This window comes from Schistocerca serialis, chromosome 6 (genome assembly GCF_023864345.2).
Source record: "Schistocerca serialis cubense isolate TAMUIC-IGC-003099 chromosome 6, iqSchSeri2.2, whole genome shotgun sequence".
Classification (NCBI taxonomy): Eukaryota; Metazoa; Arthropoda; class Insecta; order Orthoptera; family Acrididae; genus Schistocerca; species Schistocerca serialis.
The window spans coordinates 248,189,390-248,198,122 of record NC_064643.1 but is presented as its reverse complement, the minus strand read 5'-3'; the positions used below and the strand labels follow the sequence as shown (position 1 = coordinate 248,198,122).

Sequence of the window (8,733 nt, the reverse complement as noted above, 5' to 3'; positions counted from 1 at the left end):
AGTTATCTCATGGGTATTTTGTGGCCACTGCATATTCGAGTCCCACGTTGGGCGCCAATTTAATGAAATTTTAAAAAAAATAAAATAATTAATTAATAGTTACCTTTTTTTATAAAAAAATATATAGCGTTTTTTATTTTATTTTTCTTTCCTTCTGTACGTACGAACTTTGTTGTAGGACCTCTTATTTACGTGTGGTAATAAAAATTCATTTACACAGAATTAAGTACGTTTAAAATTATGTGAATTCATATTAACTGATTAAGAATATTTAGTTGAGAATTAAATCCTTTATATAACTCGGCCTCGGCACACATTTTCTAAATGCAGTGGGTTTTTTTAAAATATTTACTGAATTCTTTTCCGGCGTTAGCTATGGAACACAAGACTGTCTCTATTAGCAGAAAATGGTTAAATATTGCCAAGCCGACGTTTAATTATCATCGATAAAACACACTTCACTATACATTTAAGTTATTTGAAAGAACCAAAATTGTTAAATTCCAACGTTAACTATCCGCCTATGAATGCACAAATGTGAAACTAGTAAATAATTCCGTCAGTCTCAGGATCGCTGTAAGAGAAAAAACATTTTCTTAATTCACTGCTAATTTTTATCTGCTCCCGATTTACGGGTTTGGTTAATTTTTCTTAGCGGAACTATTTTTTAAATGTGCCGCCGCTGCAAATCGTTCGGTCGCGGCACAGCCCAGCGACACCGCTAAAAACGCCGAAAATTCTTTAAAGAAATATTATAGATGACATGGGCAAGCTAATTTACATTAATAATACACACTTTTGATAAATTATAATGTATTTAGACCACAACAATAATTCAACTTACATTAGTTAGTAATTTCTCCTCTAATGGCGGCTAAATCTAGATACAGACAGAAGAAGTCTACCCGTTCATAAAATGCTACGTCACAGCTTGCTCTCACTTTCAGCTCTACAGGGAGACGACAAAGAATACACACTACGTGGTGGTTTTTATATTACTGCTGACCATTAACATCTCTTTGTAATCTTACAACATTATTTTCCTCTGTGGCTGAATTTAACATTTTTGTTATCGCAGATATTGACACATTTCGCAATTACATTATGAGTATAGAAATATTACAATCATAAATACATCGAGAATATTACTACAGAAAATATTACAATAATAACGAATGTCTTTTACACAAAATTAAATAATATTTTTTGTTAAATAATTACAGTATATACAAATTGCTTCATAGCAGCGTATATGGTACAATTAAATTTTTGTTTATTAATAGTGTGAGTTTGCCAGGGAACGTTACAAGACACATACTTAAGGAGTGGAGGGCTGGCTTTATTTGAGTGACACTGTAGAGCTGAGCTTCCTTTAATCCATTTTGGTAAAAGCGGTAGAACCTACGAAGAGCTTCTAGAACCCATTTTCCTAGCAGCCAGGGGGTAACTGCACCATACAAAGCCCACTGTACTAGACTCTTTCGACAAGAACCAAAAGCGTAATTTGAAACTGAGATCCGTTTAAATCGCTGTCCCTTAACTGGAAGTGCCAACAACGTTCTACTTTCTGGCGTCTGACATAGAAGGAAGGAGGCAGCTTTAAGTCATCTGGTACAAAACCTCACTTACCAACCAGATTATTTGGAAAAAATTCTCTGCGCAGCTTTAAATAATTCGATAATAAAATTTGGCAGCTTCAAAATTATAAACTGATTGCGACATTTAGGTCTGAATTTTACAGCTCTGAAAAACTTATTACCATAAAATGGACTGCAAATCTTAAAATGTTTCAATATTTGAGAAAGAAACTCTATGGCAGGAAAATATATCATAATAAGACCTTCAATTACTTTAAATTTCTTAATCCTTGAAATTTGAAAATCAGTTCTCATTAATACCCTTAAACGATATCTCTGTACATGTTGATGTACAGCCGTGTCTACAAAGAAACAAACACGACACCACAACGACGTAACGAAAACTTGCCTACACAGATACACGGAGAAACAATTACACCGTCGTTTCAAACGACAAGCTGGGTCTAGCTAATACATTTAACAATTTGGGTAGCTAGTATACTTAGCCACAACTCATTGACTGCTTATACGGGCTATTGTACCTTACGAATAACTTTGTACTTCGCAGTCACAGTTTTTCGGTGCTAGCCTTTCTAAAATAACTTAAGGAGCAGTATATAATCTCTTAATTAGTAAGCAGGGACTAGGGTTGTTCACCATACAGATCTTACGCTAGTAATTAAGTCCGACCTAGAACAACAGAACTCACTCAATGTGTCTGAATGTGGCCAAAATACTTTAGCGTACACTACGGAACGAGGAAGCTGGCACTTTATTACACGTAACCAAGTCAACAACCGCAAGCACGGCTACTGACACCATTCGCATTACGCAGCACTGAGGACACGAACCAATCGTTCGGGCACACCCACGTGTTAGCGTCTCCACAATAAGGGCCAGAGCGGCGTTCGGCTCACAGATATCTTAACAAATGTCAGCCAGAGACAAGCAGTCCAAACTGCATTCTTGAAACGCGAACACAACAGCTTACTGCACTCATTGTTCCCCAAAAGGCCGTACGACCTTATACGACGAAGATACTGGCACTCCCTCACACTCCAAGTAACTCATTAACAGTTAAATGAACTGTGCAATGCAGAAGCCTCCTCAGCACAACATCCTCAACTTAAGTCGGACACACATGATGCCTGAAGGTGAGTGATATGAAACACACAACCAAAGCATCGACTCAGATCTCTATTCATCGATGTGATAAGAATAATTGCAAGCTACATTGTAACAGCGTCACGGTGATTGACAACCAGTGTAAATTAACACCAACGACTCCATGTCACTGCTCGCTCTGTTCATCAATGAAATCCTTGGAAGAATCCATTGTCCATCTTTTTCACAACAGCCTATGTGACAACCAAATTTCCTACGCCCGGGTTCCCGGGTTCGATTCCCGGCGGGGTCAGGGATTTTCTCTGCCTCGTGATCACTGGGTGTTGTGTGATGTCCTTACGTTGGTTAGGTTTACGTAGTTCTAAGTTCTAGCGGACTGGTGACCATAGATATTAAGTCCCATAGTGCTCAGAGCCATTTGAACCATTTGACAACCATATTGTAAACAACTACTGTAACAACGAAGGCACCTCTGGCAATCACTGCAACCAACTGTCGCTGTCCTGCAAGAGTTGCACACCTAAATACACCAGGCAACAAAGAGAGACTCTCCGTTATCCGAGTGCACTTCTTCAGCCTGGGGTGTTCACGTCACAACACGGGAAGTTGCCATATGAGAATGGCTGTAGCCGAACCACGCCACACTCCATAAACGCGCTGATTCACACTGCTGACGGGTGAAGAAGCGGTATAGCTTCTCTACTGTGATGCTAAACCTCATCGTGACCTCTCTTGATGGTAACTCATCACAATGAAATCAGCGAGCGTAGAGATATGTCTAATCCTGGCAAAATCTATTGCATTTTATCAACTCCTCAGTCATCACATCCGATAGCTTCTGACATTAGAGCTGCACGGAGAGAGGAATAAAATTGATTCAGAAAATATCGTTCTTGTGAAACACGTTTAGCTCTTTATTCTCAGGAAGTGATGAGTGCTATGTAAGGGGGTCTCAAATTGATGCCATATTTCTAAATTTCCTAAAGGCCTTTGATACGGATCCTAACAAGCGGCTTAGAACCACCATTGCCTGCCTATGGAGCATCGTCTCAGTTGTGCGACTGAATTAGTCGTCCTATGTCGCGGAGATCTCACTTCGTAGTTCTTTACGGAAATATATGGAGTAAAACAGAAGGGATATCTGGCGTTCTCTAACAAGTGTTATAAGCCCTCTGCTGTTCATAAAAACTATATAAACGACTTAGGAGATAATCTCAGAAGCCCTCATACATTGTTTTCGGATGATGCTGTCATTTTTTGTCTAGTAACGTCACCGGAAAACCAAATGAATATGATGTACACAAGCTACCTGTGTTTTAAACTTGGCAGTTGGCCACATATAAAGAAAAGCGTAAAGCCATTAACATGAGAACTAAAATAAATCCGTTAAATTTCGGGTACACGATAAATCAGACAAATCTGAAAGCTGTCAGCTAAACTTGTACGCATTACAATTACGATCAGCTAAGTCTGGAATGATGAGATAGATAATGTTATGGGAAAGGCAAACGAAAGACTGCGTTTTAGTGGTAGAACATTAAAGAGATGCAACAGATCTACTAAAGAGATTACCTACACTACGCTCGTCCGTCATCCAACAGAACATTGCTAGACAAATGGGATACTTACCAGGTTGGACTGAAGGGAGACATCGAAGAAGATCAAGGAATGGTAGCTAGTTTTGCATTATCAAGAGGCAGGAAAGTGACTATTACGAATACAATATGCGGGTTGGTGTGACAATCAGGAAAACAAAGACGTTTTTCAAAAATGGTTCAAATGGCTCTGAGTACTATCGGACTTAACTGCTGAGGTCATCAGTTCCCTACAACTCAGAACTACTTAAAACTAACTGATCTAAGGACATCACACACATCCATGCCCGAGGCAGGATTCGAACCTGCGACCGTAGTGGTCGCGCGGTTCCAGACTGTAGCGCCTAGAACCACTCGGCCACCCAGGCCGGCAAAGGCGTTTTTCATTGCGGCGAGATCTTTACACGAAATTTTTATTTCCAGTGTTCTGCTTCGAATATTTTATTGACTCCCACCTACAAAGGGAAAAAGTATCGTTTTAATAAAATAAGAGAAGTCAAAGCTCCCGATCTCCTCGCAAAACTGAGCAGAGATAATGTGAAAGGGGGTCGATGAACCATTTCCCAGGGACTGCAGAGTAGTCATGTAGATGTGGGGGTACAAATTCACTGAAATAACTAGTGATGTTTTTGAAGAAAATTAGTTTCCTTTATTGGATATTTTTCTACTTCCAGTTTATTTTTATTTCGCGTACTGCGGCATTTCAATTGTGTAGCTATTTTCAAGCACAATATTTAACCCGTTAGAAACTTTATACATTCATATAATTTCATGGGTAGTGCGTGGTGAGCCGGTCTTGCGAGCTGTCGTCATGATATCTGGTTCTGCACAGACAGTTGCACAGAGCACTAAACTGTTCCAATCCTTCTACCAAGGAAAATTTCTTTGCACCATCTGGAACTGAACCGGGGTCGTCCGTATGTCAATCAGCCACGTTGACCATTCGATACGCTTGGTAGGGCTGTGCAAATTGGATCTTGCGATAGTTACATTAGACAGCGGGATCCCGTATTGGACACCAACTTTTGGCAGTTCGTGATATAAAATTCCATTCGCCCATTACAGTCCGATTGAGGTGGTGCAATGATAATGTTTCACTCGCATCAGAAGGAGCGGAATTAAAACATGGTAAATCACGTAAGAGAAATACTGAGATGTTTCCTTAGACAGGACACTGTGTGCTGTGTGTTCCATCTCTCATGACTTCGTCATCGACAGTACATTAAGCCCTTACCTTCCATCCTTTCGTCCAGAATAGTGCAAAAAAGCGTTAACGGTTAACGAATTTTTGGTAGCCGCTGTATTTCAAATAATAAAAAGGAAATTCGCAGAACGAAGACCTGTTGCCGATACCTGTTGCCCATTTCAGTCAGTGCTATCAATGTTTGCGTGAAAATGGAATCCTGGACAAAGGAATGTTTGTGCTATCCTCTGTGCGACGAATGACATGAAATCGAGGCGTCGGACAATGCTGTGTACGCAGTCGTGTTACGGCATTGTAAACGCTCCAAAGGGGGTATGATGCTGCTAAATTTCATTGAATCTCTCCATTATGCTCAGTGAACGTAAAGCAGCAGTGAAATGTCCAGCACAATCAGCAGTATCCTACCACTAAAACGCAGAGAATATCATTCACTTTCGAGTTATTTGATAATTATCTTACGATAATGGATTATATATTGTTGCGAAAGACGTTGCAGCTGTATACTATTTTAAAATATTCGTTCTAATAGTATCTGCTGCAACTAGTCACACGTGGATTAATTTGCTTACATCAAATTTAGTGATCATCTCCAAATCTGACTTTTCATAACCGGTGGTTAATCAGATCTCAAGATGATCATTAAATGTGATCTTAACAAGTTATCAAGTATGATTCACTGCAACTGAGATTTTTACAATAAATATTCACTAAATATTTTAAAAAATTAGTACGTAGAGCGTGGGGTGGGTTTTGTAGGGAGTGAGTGATTAAGCGGGGGCTTGAAACATTAATTATTTCGTTAGAGGTCGCTAGAAATGGAGACAGTTTTTCGAATGACTACTGGTTCTAATGTCGATCACAAATTTCGTATTTGTGCATCTCGTTAGAGATTACAAAGTACCTGGAAGTTAGGGCTATACGAGTATACCGGCTGTGGATTCCAGAAGGTGAAATGATCTCGAAGTCGACGGGAAATTAAATTCTATTTTTCCTGGATCCACCAAGCACAGTTAAGAATAGATTACCAGCTAATGAGGAAATTTCATCACCTCCTAAGGTATAAAACGGCGAAATCAAGGTGACAGTGATTTTAGCTTTGAATGCACTTTGCACACTTTCCTCGGTTAAAAATATGACCACAATTAATTTGGTGCTACCGACAGTCCTTGCGGGTGTTTGAAGGCGACGTACATTTCATCGGCTAGATAAAAAGGTTTTTTGAGAGAAATAGACTTGTAATAAGTACATCGAAGTAGCATCAATGGACGCATCGTTTCGATAATGAACCGACCAAATAGCCCATGAATTATGTAAGTAACTGACTAACACACGAAAAAGTAATTAAACTTATTCAAATAGGAATGCAGAATTCATTTTGCAGTTCTGCTTCGCTTCTTATGAGAAAATAAAGCCAATACATTCTTAACGATTAACTATCAGAAAATAATGACAACTGCACCTGTACTTCGCAGGCCCACCCTATGGAATGTACCTCGAGTAATACTAACATTTCTCTTTCCCTGTTCCGTTACATAACAGTTTGAGATAAATATCAATCTACTAGTTGTCAAAATATTTATCAGTCACAAGTATCAAATCGTTCAGCAAAATATCTGCTAGTTTTTGTCTTAATTGCCTATTTTGGTCTGCGTTTTGTTGAACAGCCTATGTGGATCCCGGTTAAGTAAGTCATACGCTCATTTATAATAATATTTCTGTCCCACGTTCAGATCGTTCCGTAGTCAACAGAAATAAATTGTACGGGCTAAGGAAGTATCTCCTTGACAAGAAAGTAGCTGAGGGTGTAGAAAACTGGGTAACCAATTTTATGTGTTTTGTATCGATGGTCTAATGTGAATAATATGTATCTAATGTAGTTCATTCCGCACACATAGTAATTTTATAGACTTCATACACATGAAATCTAATATCATTGTAAGTGGTAAGAGTTAGTAAACTTTATAATGGTAGTTAAAGCACGACGCGACAAAGCCAAGAAAGGAAGGATGGAAGCCAGTTTTCTCTGTTGTAGAAGACAAGTCATGTTCAGTGTTACAGTTACTATTAACTGTTGAATTTCTCCTTGAAAAGAGAACATATAAACAAGAACAAAAAAATTAAAGTACTGGAGATGGCAGAGGCTTCCAACGCGGTTTCTGACGGATGAGTAATCAAGTTAAAGACGTCCACTATGAGACAGCGCTCAAACAGTGTACCTGGAGTCGACCTCACTGCTTCGAATGTGTGATGATGATATGTGTGTGATTTTGGGTTTTGTGCTGGGCTTCTGAACTGTTCGTCCCACACGCGACAAAAAACTATAGCCGCAGTGCTGGCAGCAGATATTGCGTGTTACTGATAACAGAATTGCGAAAACTCATTACAACGCGAAACATCATCAATCTTTCATTAGCGGGACATTAATAACGCGTGCGCAGAATACCGATTTATTGCCCTGAAAATAGCCGAAAACTTAATTTCCGGTAGAGGCCGTATTTCAGCTATAATGAGAAAGTTTAATTTTCGTAATTGAGATGAGTAGGGCCCCGGAGGCGGACACGGCATGTTCGTACAAAAGTCGAGTACAGAAGGCTGCTTTTGAGGCAGTGTGTACGTTGTAGTAGAGCAGGAGATTGGGTGAGGAAGGGGGGGGGGGGGAGGGGAATGTAAAAAGGTCACAAGGAGTCTGAAACTGACGGGCATCTTCTACACCGTACATAGCGTAATAAATGGTTAGGATTGCCGTTAGTACTGGTACCATTGGTAGGGAAAGAAACACAAACGTATGTGTAAGAGTGAAACTCGGTGCCGAAGACCTCTTTGTGTGTTTGTTTCCTTTACACGTAATTAGAGCCACGCATTATTTAGTGTTAGTCCATTGGGCATTTTGTATCCCTCCATAATAGAAATTGCATTTTAAAGTAATAAAAATTAGTTGACCATGTAGCTTCTGAGCTTTTACGTAACCAAAGCTATTACTTTCGAACAAAGTATAGTTTACATGCACAAACATAAAATATGGATATAATTTTTTTTTTTTTTTTTGTACTCAGTAGAACAATCAATGTCATCATCAGAGGCTAGAGTTTCATGTTATTTTTGATAGATGGAAACTTGTTTATTGATAATAGAAAAATGTTTCATGTAAGTTCGACAAAGTATTGATAAGGTTTGATGTATTTTTGTTTTGTGTTTTCTTAACTCCATGTTAGACAAATTTGCTTTTCTAAGC

General features: G+C 39.0%; 1 non-coding gene across 1 annotated transcript; it reads right to left on the bottom strand.

Annotated features, from left to right (window-relative positions):
* Positions 1-4,581: 4,581 nt before the first annotated feature.
* Trnas-gga (transfer RNA serine (anticodon GGA)) lies at positions 4,582-4,665 on the bottom strand. The gene is given in 2 exon segments: positions 4,582-4,616; positions 4,626-4,665. It is a non-coding gene; the product is annotated as a tRNA-Ser (tRNA).
* Between the last annotated feature and the right edge of the window lie 4,068 nt (positions 4,666-8,733).